The sequence below is a fragment of the Strongylocentrotus purpuratus genome, unplaced genomic scaffold, assembly GCF_000002235.5.
Source record: "Strongylocentrotus purpuratus isolate Spur 01 unplaced genomic scaffold, Spur_5.0 spur5_scaffold_15, whole genome shotgun sequence".
NCBI classification, from domain to species: domain Eukaryota; kingdom Metazoa; phylum Echinodermata; class Echinoidea; order Camarodonta; family Strongylocentrotidae; genus Strongylocentrotus; species Strongylocentrotus purpuratus.
In genome coordinates this window covers 26,390,563-26,412,500 of record NW_022145600.1, presented here as the reverse complement: position 1 = coordinate 26,412,500, position 21,938 = coordinate 26,390,563, and positions in this window count along the sequence as shown.

The window sequence follows — 21,938 nt, the reverse complement described above, 5'->3', positions numbered from 1 at the left end:
CATTGCACGAGTAAAGGAGGTTAATATTTGTTTTATATCCCACATCGGCAATAAGGTTTATTTAAAGTGAATTTTACATAATAATAAGAACTGATTCTGCAGACAGTTTAGCTTCAGCTAGATTTTACAAAGCGCAACATGCATACATGTAATACAGTCGATGCGCGCTCATTTGACATTGACTTTGACATTTCGCGTAACCTACTTTGCCATGCATATTCAATGGGCAAGGGTGGGCAAGTGGGGTAGCAGCAAAAAATTACTTTACAAAAGTACTATCTCAGGTAGATAGTACTTATCTTTCTTTTATCATGTGACCTCGTTTAGACCAATCGGATGGTAAGATTCTTTGTATGCGGGATATAAAAGTGTATAGCTGACGCCTTCTGAAACAGAAATGAAAATTATAATCTATTTTGATTTATTGGACCAATATGTTCATAGAGCTAAAGCTTATTATACAAGTATGATTTGCACAGGTGATATATATGTATATATTGGATTTGAAAAAATTAAAGAACCAGTGCCATAACTTTTAAATGAAAAGTGATTTTGATTTGTTTGAGATTCAGAACTTTCCTATAAGGAAAGTGTTTATTGTAGTAGATTAATTAATACTTACATATACTGACAAACTCTATGGTCTGTATTCTACTAAATTCAGTTAGAACTTTGGTCTAAATCATGTTTAACAAAGGAAAAACTTAGACCTCTTACTGACTTCCTTTGATAACCCTGATTTTGAAGAAAAGCTTGAAGCCTTAAACCCAATATCGGGTTTAAATGTCAGACGAAAATTGGGCCATAGGGCCACGAAACCACTTCATTATACCGTGAGTGTCCTGTAGTATAAGAACTACTATTCTGAAAAAATTGCAATTTCTACATATGCTTGTTAATATTATTATAAATGCAATATCAATGTAACAGTAAAAGAAAATACTTTTTTAGAGTAGACATATTTCTGAAGCAAAGCAATTATGTTATACATGAAATTATGTTTAGACTTCATCATGCTAGGTATGATCAGAACAAAGTATGTAAATTCTGCAACAAAAAAGTCTTTTGTGATTCTATGCTTGTGATGTACATACAGCCGATGCATGAATGTACATCTATGTACTGTATAATCTATGTGGTGTCCAGAAATATATTGGAATATAGAGGTGTTGTGGTCCAGTGGATAAGTCACTGAACTATGAACCACAAGATACAGGGTTCAAATCCCTGCTACAACACTAATGTCTTTTGGCAAAGACGTTAATCTACATTTGCCACACTCCACCCAGGTGAGGTAGATGGATACCTGGCAGGAATATTCCTTGAAATGCACTGTGCATTGATAGGGACGTTATATCGTAATGTGTTATGCACTATGTAAAAACGGATTATAATTATTATTATATTTTAGGTCAAAGTTATGTCATCAAGTACGTATGTGTAAAGAGATTATGTTGAGTTCTTGTCATGCAATTTGATTTTGAAAGAAACTGCCTACAAGTTATTTAGAATCGAATAATCATGTGAAATAATGTTATAGAATCATCAACATTTTGAAAGAATTTGACTAATAAATCTTGCTGAATATCAGAAACATTGATCCGCACTGGACACAAGGGAATAATGGCGTTAAAATTTGGTCTCTTGTTGTAAAGTATTTCTAGTGCTTCTTGAAATATATAATATTACTTCTGGTACTTGTTAGTGTTCTATGTGTGGAGGAAAATAATGAGAAAGTTCACAAACTGAATTTCACATTTACTTGTACTCGGTCTTCTCTTTGAAGAATTTTAGTGTGTCACTGTGTCTTCCATCATGGGCTGCTTGTGTCAAAATTTGCAACTAAATGCAACTCCATGAAGTTGCACAACTCCTACATACACATACTTGATTCTGATGCATTCTAGTTCTATAGTTGCGTATATATGTGATAGTCAGAAGTTTATACGAGAGATCTATTTGAAAGTTGTTTTCTATGATATTTTGATTTTCTTATCATATCAGAATGATTGTACTATTAAACTTATTGAAATGAATTTGTTGCCTAATGCCAGCTAGAGATGCGCTATTCATTGTACATGTACACACTTGTTTTTAGTTGTTCATATTCATTGTTTGAAGGGGAAAAAGCAATTTGTTGCTCTATAACTTCATCTTTAGAAATTATTTTATATATTTTAAGCAAGCTGTCTAAACAAGCATAAACCATCTGAATATGTGATATGCTAGCTTCTGCACAAAGCTCTTTTATGCTGTAATCAACCTGTCTCAAACGTTTCTAAACTTTTCCTGAAGATATCAGTTTGTTGTTCTATATTTTCAAGCCAGAGAATTATAAAAAGTAGCCTGTATCAAGCAAGCATGAACATTATCTCAATTTATGAATGCTTAGATTTTTCACAATGCAGTAAGGATCCACAATATGAGTGCATTATATTATTACTACTTTAGATGCAGTGTCCTGCCATAGTTTGCCTGGTAGTAAGTTTGCTGTAGGTTTAGCGGAAGCTTACAGGTTGGAGTATGCATATATTGTTTTGATTGAGCATCATGAATGTGATTCTTATAAAAACATGATTGAGATGATAGCCACAATTTCCTGCAGAGTATGTAGGAAAAGCCTACCGGTAGTTAATCATGTGATCTTTGGGATGAGGATGAAAGATTAACAATTCTGATTGTTTATAACTCAAATGTATTTTGAATATTTTTCCCCCCCCAAATACCCTTGTCAATATAGTACTTAAAATTGGTCATTAGATTTTTTTTTTCAATTTTAGGGAGGGGATATATCAAATCTATATGATCCGTGTATTCATGTTTTATTGAAAGATTCTGAACACAATTCCTTTGAGCATTGCACATGTAATATCTGACAAAATCTTTTCCTATCCATTGTTATTAGCTCATGACTCTGAGTAAAGAGATGGGCCCCGCATATTCAATATATATTACATCCTTCAATTGCACAATGTGCAAGTCTTAGGATGGTAGAAAAGTTTTAACTTTGGAGTGATAAATAATCAAAGGTGTTTTTTTTTTTTTTTTTTTTTGTGCTAAACATGAGTACTTGATGCATTATCATTGGTGATTTGACAGGTTGCAGTTAATTTTAGTTATACTGCCCTCTTGGTATCAAAGTATGAAATATTTAATCTCGGACTGGCCCCAAAATTGCCAGGGTATTGTGATAGAACCAGTGGCCTGGTAAACGGTGAGAATTAAAAGATGAAACGGATAAATGAACATGATTCTTTTTGTAATGCTATACGAATGAAATAAATGCTAAATTTGCAACTATGAAATGCTGAGTCTCTCTGTCTGTTTTTTTTAAATTACTGATAAAACTTGTGGTTTGTGAATTATAACTCTGTGAATTTGATGTTTAATCGTGTGTACTTTGAAAAATGAAACAGACGGATTTACAAATGTCAATACATGTATATGATTTTTTTTCTTTCTGTCATTGTTTTAAGCCAACATTGTTATTTCCAATTTCAGAACAGTTGTTAAGTAAGAGAATGTGAAGGTTTTTCTGAAGTTCCCTGATTTGTATGACTCGAATCAGGGGGAAAAATCACTACAATTTTTATTTTTCACAAAAGAAAGTAGTCACCAGAGAGTCGCTTCTATTGGCCTGTGTCCTCCCAGCATATTTACATTTACTAGATGATAAGTTACACATGTATATGGTGGCATTTTAGTGTGTAAAATGAATGAATGATCCTCACATTTTGAAACTCTATCAGGAAAAATAAAAATAGGGAAAAATCGGGGAATCTTTTTTTCACAAAAATGCTGAGGATCCTGTCCGGTGCATGCGTACATGTATAGTATCCAACAAAAGTGAGTACACCCCTAGGCCCTATTAAAAGTCTAACATTCCAATGTTAACTCCTGAGCGCCCTGCACTGTTTTCATCTAATAAGTAAATTATATCTATCAAGGTACATTATTACAGAATCGTAGATCTACCACTGCTTTAAGGCTTGCTTTTGTAATACATCTTTGTAAACAGTTTTACAAAGTTGTAATAAGATATTCAATTTTTTATTGGGGTATACTCATTTTTTTGTTGAATACTGTATCTACCCTTTAAGGTAGGACTTTAAGGAGAGATGGAATTCATCTGGAACAACCGCATGTAGACGAATGGATTCTTTACCTCAGTCACACTGACGAGACCGACATCAGACTGACAACAGACCAGACATAAAATTACATTTCCTCGAATGACCAAAGATCGGTCGAGTTGGAATCGGGCGGTTTGGCGGTGTGACGGAGGTATCATTCCGCACAGGAAGTATTTAATGGACCGATAAATACCTTGATTGAGACAGAGCACAAAGAATCGCTACTGATCCCCCAAAACGATACTAATTCTTTTCATCAGTGACACTGAGATCCACAAAGGATGCTTGTAAAATTATCTGTCGAGAAAGATCCCAAAAATAAATTTGAAAAGAAATGGAAAAAATGAGCTGAACAATGATTGAAAAGTACAGGTGAACTCAACGTTGAGAATAAAAAGTGCGTTTCCACATGCCGTATGACCTGGTAGCCTTTTATTAGTGTAGCAATATTACAGTGGGCATCATCTTATAAGAGGATATGTCATTCGTGGTGAAAACAATGTTCAATTAGATATCCATTTAGGGGGCTTGTTCAGATAATTGTCTTTTTCTTTTAAATTCGTTCTTTTGTTTAGAGTCCATAGGGAATTATTCAGTACTGAAAGTCGAAAGTGTCTCGGACGTCATAAAAGTCTATTCTAATTCAGAATTATAGAGAAAAAGATAGAGAAATCCATGTATCTTCATTGAAATACACGTTAAGCTAAATTTTCATTGCATGATTTTGTGAATATCATTGCATTATTGTAAAGATTTATGACCTATAAAATTATAGATTGTAGTTGAACTGAAAAGTTGCAGAATGGTGCTTGAAACAACTTGTTTTATTGAGAGCTGTAGAAATATGATTTATCATGAGAGTTAAACTTTTGAATACCATGATGCATAACTATTTCCTTTTTCTTCTGTTTCTTTCAATATAATTATGAACACGATTTTTCTTTCACCGAGACAACCCAGTAGACCATCCCAGTAGTCAACGAGACCAACCTACAAACTCTATGATCCACGTCCAATATTGCTAAATGCCACACAATACATGGGTTAATCCCATCAAAGACTGATCAAATCTTAAAGCAACATTGAGTCTTCTTTGCCATGTTGAAATTAAACAATTAAAAGTTGCAGGGAAGAAAATGGCAAGAAAGTACAGTTGAACCCAACGGATCGTGTTTCCTGTGGGTTATGATAATGGTCACTGAAGTATACATAAAGTCAAATATACACAATGTACACGACAAGAGGGGCTTAAAGAGCGGAAAGAGGGAGGGAAGATGGTTTCTTGAGATGTAGGGGTGAATAAGTGCCCCTCCCTGAGAACGGGAAGGGGTGTTGGAGGTAGGAAATAATGGTGGTTGCTTATGCTTTTTAGGGTTTTGTAGTTTACCACTTCCCGAGAGTGGAACAAGGGTGTTGGAATTAGGACGATATGGTGGTTCCTTGCTCTTCAGTGGTGCACAGTGTTATTGCTTTAGCCCTGTATGTATCTTTAAAAGGAGGGCTAAGGTTTTTCTATAAGACATTTTGATATACCGAAATTAACATAATAATTATGAGGGAGATCGAATAATCTGTATTCCATAGATAGTAGCGGCACGTTATAATTGGAAAAAAGATGAAAAGGAAGCAGATATATCCGTCATGGTAATGACTTCTGATGAATATTCTAAATATGTAGGCTATAGAGAGAGATATATTTGGCATTATATCGATAGCCCTGACTTTGGAAGAGAAGCCCATCATGCGATGATCCGTATAAGCCCGGTAAGGTAAGCCTTGTCCCCACCCTCCCCACCCTCCACCACCCTCCTCCCTCCTCCTCCTCTCCCTTGTTTCCCCCTTTCTACCCCTCCTCACCTCCCCCTCCTCCCTTACCTTATACACATCAAAACCATGATTTTATCGTTGGGATAAACAATAATGAACCCGTGGTATGATAAAAACAATGACCCATTGAAACTTATTATCCCATTCCTCCTTAACTTATTACCACACCCCCTCTCTACCTCCTCAACCTTATTCAGAACCAACCATGAAAATGCTCCTTATCACATTCACCCTTGAGTCCCCTAGGTACTTCCCCAAATATCAAATTTTAACGACGTGCTTAAATCCTTTTTGGGAGTAGTATTATAACAACGGGATTAAGTCATAATCTCTATCACATCATTGCAGAGCAATTATAACAAGGTCAGAAAAACATTCGCAGATGAATTAAAAAGTCAAGTACGGAACTAACCTCAAATTTTCCAAACAAAAGGGGATGAGCGAGGATAGGAAATGCGGTTGAAATTACCACGTATAGTCACGTTGTCGATTTTGAAGCTGATGGGAACTATTATCCTTTCATTGTAAAGGAGTTTACCAAAAAAAAACTGATATAGAAATGGGTGAAATATATTTCGATATCGCTAAAAGCTGCACTCTAGGTCAATAATAGTTCAGTACGTGTGATTCATGGATATATTGCGTATACTGTTCGAAATTTATGGAGCCATAATAAGAGTTCATTTTCTGGAGTTGAAAGCCGCGCTCAAAATAATGGATTCCACTCTCAAAATATTATTATTATTAAGAGAATAAGCTAATGATAATAGTGATATAGAGCATTAATAATGCGCCTATTCACACGACTAATGTTCTTAAGGCGCAAAAGAAATAGGAAACATAAAAAAAACAGATGTGAAAAGTTAGAAAATACATATATATCTACTAAAAAGCACTTTTGAAAAGATGAGTTTTTGTGGATTCTTTAAAGGTAAAGACCAGTTATGGTCATGCGATTGCATTGTGAAAGAAACGTTGTGGAATCGATCAGAAAAGGTTGATCATCTAGCATCTAGCATCTGCAAGGTTCTGGAATCATCAAAATGATAAGAAATTTGGCCCATTCTTCGTAAAGTTACAAGCACTATACACAGAAAGATGTATATGGGACTACCCTATATCTCTCACAGACCATGAGAGAAACAAATTTACCAAATATATGAATTAGTAGGCGGTTTCCCAGCAAATTTGTTATCATCATGTATTAGTCAAAACATATTCTTTCACATGATTGGTAATGAGAGCTTCCATTTCATTTTTTGAAATTGGGGCGTTTCCAATACTGGTCTTTACCTTTAAGAGGAAACTTAGCTTGAAATAGTACGAATGTCTCGTCGAGTGACTCCGTATTTGAGGTACAATTGACCGACCCCCGCGATTTCTTAGTTTCAGGAACAATAAGTAATTGAGAATTTAGAATTTAGAAAGTTTCACACATCTATCGGATGGTCGAATAGTGAAAAGTCAAAATATCCTTTTTTATCAGACGCCTTTTATGGGGTCGTCATGCCCCATTTCTCGGACAGAAATCGAAAATAAATTCTAGTCTCATAAATCAAAAATCTTTCTTTTCTGTTATGGAATTCTGATCACTCATTTAGGTTTTATGTTATTGTGTTTCGTCAAACCTGTTGAGTTTTCTGCCATTTTGTTCCAGCTCTATTGCAGCCTGGATCTTGCTCTGTCAAAAAAACAAGCGGAGGCTCGTTTTCGTCTGGTTTGTCTCCTTCTTTCCATAAAATTGATCAAAAACGACATAAAAATCTTAACAAGTACCTTTTAAACAATGACAGACATGCCATGAAGTATTATATTGGGTGGGAAATATTGGAATTGTATATACGCTTGAAACGTATTCAGATCAATTTTAAAAGCGTTTTCTTGACTCAAAAGATAATCTATATCATCTCAATCAATGACCGAGAAACATTGTGCTATCCAGACAACATTTTTGAGTTTCCTTATAAATTATAGCAGTTTAGTTTTGGATTAAAAACCATGCTCTCCAGGAGTTTGTATCACATCATCGTAATCAACAGATCTAGACTGTCAACATTGCGAGAAACGTCAAACACCAAGAATAAAGACACAATTCTCCTCGAACCCCCGATCGGAAAGATGCAAGAAAGGGCTTTAAATTCCTCACCAACAATTGGGAATAATGGGAAAATGAATTTCCCTCCATATGAAATAGAAAATCCTGAATTAAGCCCTTTCAACCGATTCAGAATAAGCAACAACGAATGGCGTCAATATTTCAATGGGAATTGAGAGCATGAAAAGGGGAAGAATGTGTCGCAGTGTTTGGGGATTCGGGAGGCCGGCGACTCGGTATTATTTGCGGGAAGTGTTGCAATTTTTTTCACAAGTTCACAGTCCGCTGGTAAGTCTCCCGCTGATTCAAGCAAACACAAGACTGCCAATTAAAATCTGACTGCTTGGCAGATATACAAAGGCGATTAGCTTGTGCCGTTTCGAGCAAATTCATAAACTCGCTCAATTATTCATTCGACAATGATTTTGCAATTTGAAACCACTGCTGTCTGCGTTTTTAAATGTTATTGTGATGAGCCCACATATTAGCTTCTTTTGAGTGATTGAACCTTTTATATATTTTTTATTATGATATTCCCGAACAGAACAGCTGCAAGAATATTTATGGTAACATATAATACATTGTATATGGACGCCAAAGTGTATTTTTTATATTAGCCTTCACGATGTTTATTGCATATCAACGCTCGAGTTTGGCTTATACAACGAATAGAGGAAAAGGACGTTGTTCAGTAAAATACTTCACTTCGCCTTACCGGTAGTCATAATAGTAGCCTCTAAAGTGAGTTGCTTGGTGAAGTTTTCTGTTGTCATGGTCATATCTATAAATCAAATTGTTTAATCAGGTGATAAGCCCTCGTAATGTTAAGGACATTGTGAATTACCTTGTTTTCATGCAGTTTATATACGGTATGTTAATATTATTTGTAGTAATCGTGACATTTAGGCCAGATCCAAGTGCTTCTCGATTACAAACGGTTTGAACATAATTATTCTCTTGCTTTTTTTATTTGTTTTTGTTTTGTTGGGGGGGGGGGGTTACAAGCTTCTTGAAAATAGTTGGTTTATGCGGCTGCTTTGCATCAGCCGACAACTTTACGCGCCAGTTCCCCAAACATACCAAAGGCGGAGCTAAGGGTGGGGAGGGGGGGGGGGGGTGAAGGGGCCAGAGAGACTTGAGTGGGAAAATCGTTAACTAGCAAATAGTATGAGGAAACAAATTATGTTGCATTCCGTGTAAGAGTAATTGTGCTAACTTTTACAAAATCCTGGATCCGACACTGTACGCGAATAATACCTGTATGCCTGCCCCCCCCCATTTGTTATATTCTTGCTACGCCCCTTCCATCCTGTTCACCATACTCGCACTTTCTGACAGGTGGGGTAATCTATGCCATCATTAGTGACTTTCTGCTATAAACACTGGGGACCTCTTGGGGACCTTAAAAACTCGAGAAGTGGAGTGGAGGAAAACTCTGAATAAAGAGGCGACGAGAGGGGGGAACTCGAATGATACATATAGGAAACACGTGCAATCGTTTCTATAATGAAGCTAGCTACGAACTTGGCCTTGCGTTGTGACATGACCCTGCCTCTATTTCTCTATTTTACAATTTTTCTTGGTCCCTTTCGCGTTCCAGTTAGTATAGGATAGGAATGCAAGTTATCGTTACTAAGTTATCAATAAACAAGCTCAGTTCAAATAGGTTATGCCTACCTCACAAGTATTTGTTACGAGAGTTACGACCTAGCTCCTCCTCTCCCATTCCTCCCCTCCTTCTCTCTCACCCATCCACCCCTCCCCCTCTCTCCCTATTTCTCATTGGATTGGAAACTGGGGCTCGAACCCATAATCTTCACATCTCCAGTCAATCAAACACCTCTACTCTATTACTTTTTTGATACAGTAGATCACTTCAGACATGTCCATATAGAATACTGATGAAGAAGAAAAAAAAGAAGTGAATTTTCACTCTATTTTCAGTTTTTTGGGAGTGACGTCTGTGATCACTTGTTTAGGAGTGAATATCGATTGATTTAAGAGCGCTCTCTAAGAAGAAAAGAGTGAATGTTCACTCTATTTTAACTACATTTTTTACTCTCTAGAGGAGTGACGTCCGTGATCACTCGATTTTTTTTTAGAGAGATAGCTATAGGGGATACATACCCCTATATTCGAACGGTGGATTTCCTTTCTTTGTATACGAGATAGAAGGAACAAAATACAAGTTAGAAAGGAAGGGGTGGAATGGGAATACGAAAATAAAATAAACACGACCCCTTCCCAATCTATATCCCTCTGCCAGCCGATGGCATCACGCTTCATCCATCCAATAATAAGACCGGCCCGGTGTGCCCCCGATGCCAGTGCCCCCTAAACGGCTACACCTCCACGCTACGCCACAGGCATGGGTCTACATCAATTAACACGTTTTGCGGGAGGTCTAATCTCGAGCATTATTCATACACAGAATCACGTACATCATAATCTCCTTATTAGTCTAATTAGTCCCAATCGGAGTTATAATCTAGCTGTAGAATTGAAACAACCCATGAATTAAACACGTTTGACGAACGTACGTGTTCGCTAGAAAAGTGAAACTTTTATCTTTAACATGCCAACTGAAAGATTTAATTACCTTTATTTACACTTAACAACTAAATTATTCATACCCTTAAACCAAGTTTTGTTTGTTTTTTTAATTATCAAAAAATGATAAGTCCCGATTTATTTTTCTTGAGAATGCGGTACATGTATATTGAACCTTACTTCTAAAATTATTCATCGAGGCCATAAATCAACCAATCTTCCTTTCACTCTTGAGTTTTAAAGAATACAAACACCTCAAATTTACAAGGGTTATGAATAAAATCAGTTGTTAATTGTAACTATTCATTCTTGACATTCATTTAGAAACGCTGCCGCATGTACATCTCCCCGTGCAGATAAAGATACGACTGTTAACCGTCATGGCCATTGGCTTATTTATTTTTTATTATAAATTTATTTAGAATTATAGGAGTCTGACCTAAACGTTAATGTCAATATGCTCTTAAACATATAGCATTTTTAGGACTTATGTAGAACAATTGATTCCCCCAAGAGTTGACAAAGGAACTACTATAATGAACATTACACCAGGGAGATTACACTCAAACAGAAAAGCAACATGTAGCCTTTTAAAAATAATAATTAGCCGGGATGGGTGGTAATTTTGTACTTCAAAAGTATTATACAATTAAACTTGTCAAAATACGTATGTTCTCGGAACGTCTTGTAAGCCTTTTATTCGGCTAGTAATGGTTCTTTGAGGAGTGTGAATTGAAAATGTAATATCCAGCTACCCCCCCCCCCCCCCCAGGAAAAGGTTTGAGAGTCTCGCAAATCGTTGTACTTTACAACACACTTCACCTTGCTCGAATCATCTATGCTCGAATACACCTGCAAATGAAATGCGGTTTCATTTTCATCGTCCAAGGAAAGCTTATCCTCCTCGTGCAATGATGACACTCGTAACTCAAGGGTCCCATGATACATGCCAATCTGTCGAGGGCGCATTATTTTCCTCCTAATTTAAAATCTAATTTTGTTTGGTTACGACCGTTTTTGAGTGTGGTTATAAATCAGTTCCGGGCGGTGTTTCTTCTTTAGTTTCTAGGTCGGAGAACCGAAGAAGGGTGAGGTGCAGACTGCGGTCTCGAGGTCGTCAGGGATGCCGACCCGACCCGAACGAGATGAAATGGATAGGGGGCGAAGTGACCACGGCATCCAGTGCAGTGGCGTAGCTCAAGTCCAACATTGCGGGGGCAATGGCGACATGCGAGATGGGCGGCGGGCCGGGGGGGGGGGAGGGGAGGGGCATCGGCAATACAAGAGAGGGAAGAGAGGGTTGAGTAAGGGAGGGGTCATATCACATTTTAAATTCATATTCGTATCATCTTCGGCTTACGTTGCCTTTCACCTCCCTTTTTTTCATTCATCCATTCAACCATCCATTGATTTATTCATTCATTATTTCTTTCTTCTTACTTTCTTTTTTCTTCTTCATTTTTTTCTTCTTTCTTCTTTCCTTGTTTTTTGTTTCTTTGTTTCTTCCTTTTTTCACTTTCTTTTGTTCTTTCTTTCTTTCTTTCTTACTTACTTTCACACTCCCTCTCTCTTTCTCTCTCTTTACTTTGTGCAGCTCTCTTTTAAAAACTCTCATTTACGCTGGATCATCTACAAGGGCGTGCATGTGCCCTCCTTGCCCCTTGCTACGTAGTGAGGAAATCACAAAAAAAAAAAATTATTGGCCCTCGAAAAATTGAAAAATCGCACCCCCCCCCCCCCCTTGAGCGCCAGGGGAGGGGGCCCATCTCCCCCAAATGGTAAAATTAACGTGGATCCGCCACTGGCTTGCAATACATATCGTTTGAAATATGGGTGTGGTCATGATGGCGGGGTCATTATCAGAAACCGATCATCACAGCGGTACCTTCATCATAGGATTAGCAGCTGAATTCAGAGTTTTTTTCTCTAAAATCTCTGTTAGCTTCAAGAATGCTGGACTCCTCACAAATACTTTGCGAGGTTTGCTGATGGATTGACTCAACGAGACGATGACCACAGCGCTGCAAAATCTTCATCTTCCCAATCTTGTACTGATATGTAACCTCCCCCCCCCCCCCCGCATCTTCTATGGCAACCACAACATTATCCTGCCTTTGGTCCTGCCCGTAGGCCTATATTAGACCACTTTATATTGCCATTCAACCAGTGTTTTGTTACCCGGACCCCCAATTAAACGATCGAAACATTCACACCAATCGATAAGACAAATTGTTGTAGGAGAATAGTCAATTGGTTACTTTTAAAGATTCATGTTAAGGATGTTACTCCCCGTGAAATCGATGAACCAATACGCTTATTGATGAAGCATTGTTACTCTTGGGACGTAATGATTCCAAAGAAGAACACTTGAAGTGTACTAAAGAGCTTTTAGCATTGATCGAAAACTGGAACTGGGATTACGCGATGTCTTGAAAATGTTGAGGGCGTCATGTATCGTTAATCCGCTCCTCTTCTTATTGCATCATTTCATGTCAACACTCCTTGAATAAATCGAAGAAAAAAAAACCGACTGATGATTTGTGTTATTATATGAGCATCATTAGTGTAGCTATAGATGGGAGATGAAGGGCTGCTTTATATTAGAAGCAAATCCTTCACCTACAAAATGTGTAAGCGTCGAGCGAGCAATGGCTTGAACATTACAAATAGTTATGAAAACCTTGTGGTCAATACACTGTATATTGGCCATATAATGTCGTATGATGCCCCATTTTCCAATTTATACCTCAATGATTTTATCCTCTATTTGAGATTTTGAAAAACGGTACTGGGAATGATTTTTAGAACCTCGTAAAAGTGACAGTCACACGACCCTTTTCAGTACTGTCTACTTTTTCTTCAACCCATGCCCTTCTACAGTTCCAGAGGTCAACACTTGTCCGTAGCTTGTCGAAATAAGATGTTCTACCCACAAAAACTAGAATTATAGTAATGAATTCAAAATAAAAATCGGGTTTAACGTAGCCGTAATACTTGTTCTGAAAGGCGGAAAGCGGACGGCTGGCTTGATTCGTCTGATTTCAGAGCATTAAATATGAAGTTTGCCTTGCCTACAGCTGTTTTGAAACAAGCTCATAATAAACCTAAGATGGGAAAGAGGGGAGAAAATATAATGTGTAAGGTCAACAATGGCCATAGTGTTGCCATGGTAATCTTGCAGCTCTCAGTTGTTCAGGCCAGGGCGAGTGATTACATCTCGGTGATTGTTATTGGTGTGTATAAAAATTAAGGTACACCATATCTCAAAGTTTAGAGTACCGAAGTGCTAACGTCATACGTGTAGTTATTCGCTCACCGCCCAGGTTACTGGTTCCAAGCATCAGAGCCTGCGCATGAGGTTCACCACGAAATCATACAAGCAACGCCCTCGAGCAGGGCAAATTCATTGTTTGGCGCTGTCTTGATCGTGACGCCATTTGTTAGCACAATTTTTTAAAATTCAGCAACCTTGACAACTTAGCCAGTATGACGTCACACTTCGGTACTCAAAAGAAGAAGACACTTATTATCGACATAATAAAAAATACGAAGATGAAAAAGATTCAGAAGAACTGAGGTGGCGATGGTGTGATAGAGACGATGGAGTTATCCATGTATCATGGTTGAGGTCTGTCCTGGATAATCGTGTAGATAATGATGATGATGGCTGAAAGGTGTGGATGCGGTGGTAGTGATAATACTGTTAATGAAGATGGTTAGAGAGGTGGTTATGAGTGATGATAATGGTAATTTTGGTGGTGATGGTGATGATGATAATGATGAAGATGAGGATGGGGAAGAGGGGGAGAAAGAGGAGGTGGAAGAGGAGGAGGAGAATCGGTGATGTTGGTGGTGATGGTAACGATGATGGTTGTCGTGATGATGATTATGATGATGTTGTTGTCGTTGTTGTTGTTGTTGTTGTTGTTGTTGTTGTTGTTGTTGTTGTTGATGATGATGATGATGATGATGATGATGATGATGATGTTGTTGTTGCTGTTGATGATGATGATAATTATCATCGTGATGTCAGGTGTTTGTGGTGGCGACATGATTGTACTATAGGAGCCCAGACTAGGAGAGGTAGTGATGGTTACATGGAGAATTTTGCTGATGCACCTGTGATTACAAATGTAGAGAAGTGGAGATAATGATCATGATGACGATGATTGAAGAGATGAGTTGTGATGGTAGCAATGTTAATGTCATATAACAAAGAAAATAGGAGCAGACACAACAATATAAGAGCAAATCTAAGTCGCAGTCACGGAATTCCAACATAATATGAATTTGGCTCTCTTTAAAACTTATCAGCTTATAACTAAACGAAATGATCAGATGGTGATTAGTACGGAAAGTAAACGGAACGGTAAAGCATGACTCCACAAAATGTACAAAACAAACCAGGGTTTACATGATTATCACCATCCTCCCTCTTGCCCATCCATCATCGAGTCAACACACCTTACCTCCTACGGGATGGGGCGGTGAAGTTTGTAAATTATTCAAAAGCGCCATGATAATAACTAATTTGTCTCACACCAACACGTGGAGTGTCAGCAAAAAAATAATAAACATATTATCAAAGATAAGGAAACCTAAGTTTATCCAGGTAATGTCGATTCCGCCTTAACCTTAGTAGTCAATTTCAGTTTGTCGGATTGATAATGATTATGATTATGACAGGTCTTAAAGGGCAATCCAACCATTAATAACAGTACTTTATTGGTATGGAAGCAGAAAAATAAGATAAACAGATTGACGAAAGTTTGAAATAAATCAGGCCAGTAACAAGGGAGTTAAGAATGATTGGAATGTGAGATCACTAAATCCATGTGAATCTCAAATTGGCAATTTGGTCAGTGGATTGTGACTTACTTAAGAGACAACTCTCCCATTTTTCGTGTATACAAATATGATAAATATTACTCTTTTCAAATAAGTGCCTCCTTACTTGGGGCAATACTCATAATATATTAAAGCATATTATTATAGGTCCTCTAAAAAGAAAAGACCCACCTGAATCATAAATTTTGAATTAAAAAGTTGTAATAATTTTTTGTGTTAAAACAAATGGAAAAGTTGTCCGGCACTTCGAATGACATTTTGAATTGCCGATGCGTATAGCGATAAAAAAAAAATCAAAATTCATAAGGTTCTCGATTTTTGTCCGATTTATTTCAAATTTTCACCAGTCTGCTTTTCTTAATTTTCTGCTTTCTTTTAGAGTACTTGTCTGTTAAGTTTAGATTTCCCTTTAAAGTCCGTCTACACTAGTTTGGCCAGGGTGGTCACTGACAGGTGGTTATCTCATCAAATCGGCTCTCAATTAACATAAGAAAAAGGGGATCATGGGGGACCAACAGGCACCGATTAGGCATTGTTTGTGCTATATAGAGGGCGCAAGTAACTTTAAGTGGTGCAGTGGGGCTTTAATATGTAATTTGTAGTGGAGTAAAAGCTACATGTACGCTGCCATGAAAAATCATAATCAAGAAATGTATGTGAAGCTAACTTTTGATATACATTTCACATCAAGGGACGTTTTCATTTTGTCCAAACCTTATAAAATATGTGTATTAAATCTGATGACGAAAGTAATACTCATAATGATATCATTTTATTTTATAGAGCGCTGAATTTTGTCATGACCCTGTTATCTTTCTTTGTTTGTGATTTTCATTTTGTTCCTTATTTTTTCTTTGTTGAACTTTAGCCCTCTCAGATTTTGCGTATTATTACACGTTATTCCGGGACAGTTTTATTGGCGAATCCATATTTTCTCCATCCTGCTGCGCAGGCGCGTACGCAGGATTTTTTCAAGGGGGGGTTTTAACATTTATAAATCGGTCCGAAAATTTCGCAACGACTCAGCCAGCCGCTGAATAAGCGGGGGGGGGGGGGGGTAAGAGGACACATTTTTTTTTTTTTTTGGTCCCAAAAAAATCGCAACGACTCAGCCGACCGCTGAATAAGGGGGGGGGGGGGGGGGGGGGGGGGGGGGGGGGGGGGGTAAGAGGACACTTTTTTTTTTTTTTGGTCTCGAAATTTGGAAATTTGACATTTTGCTCCGTTGGGGGGGGGTAAGGTCACCTTTTTTAGGTCGGCCATGGGAATAATTTTTTTTTTTTTTTTTTTTTTTTAATAATTAAAAAAAAAAAAAAAAAAAAAAAAAAAAAAAATCCAAAAGGGGGGGGGGGGGGGGTTTTAGGTTTTTTTTAGGGGGGTTTACACACAAAAAATTTCCAAAGGGGGGGGGGTTTAACCCCCCCCCCCCCCCCCCCCCCCCCCCCCCCTGCGTACGCGCCTGCTGCTGCGTAACCCATCCGAAAAGTCATGCTATCCGGTTTTTAGTGAGCAAACGATTGAGACTCATATTTTACCCTCCTCAAAACCACCAATTCTCAACAAACAGTTCGGGAACATCTCGATTTCTTTTGCAATAAAGACGTGCATCAGCACCTGAAGTCATCCCTCGCGAGTCTTAAAAGTGCCAAATAAATCCATCTGAATGTGGATTGTATTGCCATTTCGTGAGATATCAATTACGGTTTGCTCTACCACATAGGTCGATGGTGGAAAATTAGCGGAAAATTAGACATTTCCTTCTCGACGAAAAATCACCAGACGATGACCCGGATGTGAAGGGTGTGTCTGCCCTTAAATGACATCTTCATCGTTCTTCTTTTCTTCTCATGGTCTTTCTTTTCTATTCCATCTAGGAATTAACGACTATACAACGCAACACAACGTCAGTACTGCGATGATATACCAACCTTTCTTTTTCTGTGCAATACGCATAATATTAATCCACCCCACCCCCCCTCTCTCTCTCTCTCTCTCTCCCCTCTCTCTATCTCTCTCTCTCTCTCTCTCTCTCTCTCTCTCTCTCTCTCTCTCTCTCTCTCTCTCCATCTCTCTCTCCCTGTCCATCTTTAAGTTTATAAATCAATTAATTAATTAAAGTTTTCCCCAAAAAGCTTGCATCATCTCTAACTATCATTCAGAATAATGAACATCGATTAAGACCACATCACATTCATAATGATTCATGTATTATGTGTAAAAATTACAGTGGCGTAGAACGAGTTCAACCAATGAAGGGGTACTAGCCATGGAGGGATGGGGGCACCGGTCGAACTAGGTTTATGAAATGTGATTTAATATGGCCAAAAATTTCGAGGCATTGCTCACATTATTTTCACATTCCTTACCCGTTTCTCTCTTTTCAAATGTCTCTTTGTTTTCGTTGTTGTTTTATTATTATTTTATTTTTTTCTCAGATCAATTTAAGTTTCATATGCACCCACACCTACAAAACTGATCGTCTTTACCCAATCCATTTCAGCCCCAAGCTTTCTAAGCAGTTAATTATCGCATCAATTCACAAAGTTTATTTCTGTCTCAAAATAAGATGATTGTCCGGCAGATGATAATGAGATAACTATCCGGCATTTTTTAATTAGAGCAAATCGTGAGTTAATCTAGTTCCTTGAATCCAAATATTAATTAGGCCATTCCTAATTGGATTTTAAACGGACACTTTAGTTTCTTAAAGTCTAGATGTAGAGGGATATTGAGAATAGAACCTTTAGTATTATGTTCTAATTTATATTTGATCGTGCTGTTTTATCATATAGAGTCCGAATAAGAAATTGTCGGATGAAATAAATCAGAACCCTCTTTTCAAGATAAATTATTCTTAAAGAACATTAAGTAAATTTAGTGTACGAGATCTGAAAAAATGTCTCCTTTTGGACCCATTCGTGACGTCGCCAAAAATACATGTCTTATTTCCATCCCTTCCATTTTGCATAACGTATGAGAAAGAGCGTCCTCTCCGTGCAAAAGCGTCGCCAAGACGTTATTCAAGGAAACTAAATCTTTCTTAATTCTTAACATCAGCAGTGTCTATTCATCATTGCTGCTATTCATGAATAGTTGTCTGTTCGAGGATTTTGATGAGATAAATCAAATTCGTTTAATTGCGAACCATTTGAAATGTATTGATAACAGTGATCAAATTAGCATAAGATTATGTTTGTCTTTTACAATAAAGAATATCCGATGTTTTGACAGGTATTTGATATAGCTCTCCAATGCCAGGAATGTATAAATATAACTCTTCAAATGCGATAAGAATATCTAATGATAATTTAAAAATCTATAATCCAAGATTCTGAGAGGAAAAGGCTATCAGCGTAGGAAAGCAGTTATATAATTTATTGTATCTGGTAATAAATTCGAAGTCTTTCGGTAGTGCACTGAAACGGTGTATACAAATGTGACATGTGCTGTATACAAGAACGGCATGCTATTAAAATGACACACGACGAAAAAAATAATCAAGTGTGATTGTGCAGTAATCCTTAAATTGCATTTGTAAGAATACATGTTGTTTACTAAATTAATTCAGTCCGCCCACTTATGGTGGACATGTTAATGATCGGGGGTCAAAATTCCCTTTGTCGTCCCGACCACATAACAACATTAATAGCTATCGATCCGTCCTAATTGATACAACAATCCCGGGAAACATTCATCGCAAATGGCGGCAAATCGATCAGTAATTAGGGGAAACAAGAAATTAGTTTTTTTCGAGAGAGGGGTGGAATGTCTCTTTAATCTCGAATTATGGATATCATGTCGACTATTTAGAGCAAGATATAGATATAGATATAGGGAGGTGTTTTAAAGAGATGGAAAGAGAGAGAGACAGAGAGAGAGAGAGAGACAGACATAGAGGGAGAGAGGGAGAGAAAGAGAGAGAGAGAGAGAGAGAGAGAGAGAGAGAGAATTCTCTACAGAAAGCATTTACTATTTGACTTTACCCCTCCCACCCCACGCCCCATCTCCACTACTTACACCTTCTCCCTATAATCCTCTTTGTTTCTACGGTCCCCGTTCGTTGCAGCCCCTGGAGCAAATCGTTTCCTTATACATATATGGATATATATATACGTATACGAATACCAAATCAATCGAACCAAACATAAGGATTATTTTTCTCTTTTTATTATCAATGTTTTATTCTTTAAAAAATGATTCCTCGTATTCTTTTCCACTATGCCAATTTCATTCCAATTCCGCCTATCGTCACGAATAAGGTTACTTCAGGTCAGTAATGTTTAACCATTACGACTATCATCATTATCATCATCATCATCATTTCATCATCACCATCAACACATTATCATCATCTCTTTCTCCAAGAGGTGAATGAATCTATTTTAGACACTATTAATCATTTACTACACACCATCGATTTACGGATTATCCTGTACACACAATACACCAAGAATGTGTACTGTATGTAGGGGCGGTCGACTTGAAAAACCGACAGAACGATGGGCTGTATTATTCTTTTATTTTCCTCCTACCTCCAAAACTGTACTTCGCCGAAAAATAATTGGTTCCATTCATCGTGCGGGTCATATTAAGGGGTGTTTAGCGTGTACAAGTTGAAGCAGAACAATAAATATTGAGGGGCTGGGGACAACAATTGGTATTAAAGTCCATCGGTTATTAATAGATTTGTTTCTTCAGAGGCCGAGGAAGAGCTGGAAGCGAGCCATTCTCCGGGCTATCCACGCGCCGAGATGGAGAAAGAGTTCCCCTGGAGTGGTGTTTGAAAGGGAAATAAAAGAAGCGGAGTAATGATTAGACTTACGGTCGCCCATAAACCCTTTACGAGACGTTTTCGGGCACGAGAAAGAGACAGACAGCGAGGGGGAGAATGAAAGCATGCCCAGAGTCATGGCGTACACAACAAGACACAAAAGACCGTATTAAACCCATGGTTAATTTAATGGTCTGCTTGAATTGTACATCACATTTTTATAGGCCTTTAAGAATGGCGTCAAATTATTCAGTTCAACGCGTTTCGCAAACAACAGAAAACGAAATGTCGTTGACTTATGACCATGGAAATACCCCTTATAGTTATAGATGATACAAATATTGGATTAGATGGGGTTTTTAATTATTACTCCATACGAATTCATTTTATTTACTACGTAGATAAATATTTCTTTAGTAAAAAATACATCCCATCATTATTGGTCACGCTGCTTGAGAAATAACGCTTCTTTCCTGATTGATATTTTACCTTTCCAACTGGACGAGACACTAGTAATTTGGATATGAAGGGAAACGACAAACACTTAATACTTTAAAGGAACAGTACTTATTTCGGAGAAATAACACACTCCATCTTCAGCCAAAGTTACAAGATAACAGAGGAAAACTCTTTTGAAATTTTTGCTGATGAGGGAGTATGTTATCTCCGAAACATATTCCTCTAAGTGGTTTAGTTTTCTAAATGTTTTCATGTTGGTATTCTATAATGCTGGATAGTTCCTCGATAGAACTGTGCAATATTATGTGCAGATATCGAGGTCTGTGGTTTGCCTGTTATTTCATCTCTCTTTTACGCGAGGATCATATATATTTCATTGTAATATTAAATGAATGTATACAAGTTTATATTCATATATATCTTTTGCAATATATATGTCAATGTAAACAAACACATGTAAAATAACCTTTACTTCACGTTAGTTATGTGTGTAAAGGATTTGTACGCACAGTGTGGTGCTTAAAATGTGCCGCCATTTTATAGACAAGAGTCGTCTTGCGATTAACACTTTTCTTGTCCATTTCAATCATCCTGTCCACAGCAGTCCATAACTGTCTGCTTCATTAAAACTGGAGTGTCGTGAGAAGGAGACAGGCGCCAAAGCAATCCATTACCCGTGCTTTCCCGCGCGATGTACATTTCAAATGTCGTCTGCTAAAACATCACGCCAGTTTCTCCAACCGCCACCCCCCTCCTCCCTCCTCCCGACTCCCCATCCACTTTTGTTTATGACCCATGTAAGGCAGCCCATTAAAAACGTAGACAAGCTACAGTATCAAGACCATGCAGCTTGATACTGGTGTAAAGGGGATGTATGATGACGGTAATTACACCGAGTTTTTCGGGGTCCCTTTTGAAGCTAATGAATCCCCTTTTTTATCACGTCCGCTCGATAGCAGATATTGATTAGGATTGTTCGGGATCGTTGGATCAGTTATATAAAGGCGTCCAGGGTGAAGTATCAATTGCTTTTTGAGTTTACATAGAGGGAGAGTGACAGCAAAGGGTACTATAGGGTTGTTTCTTTCAAAGACCGGGATAAATTAATGAGGGGGGTAGTCAGACATGCGGGGTTGTGAAAAGACACATCCCTTGAATACTTGGATTAATTGGGATGGATTCGGACTTAAATTCACCACTTTAAATTGGTATTGATGAAGCAATGTTGAAGCAATGTTAATTATTTAATGGAAGA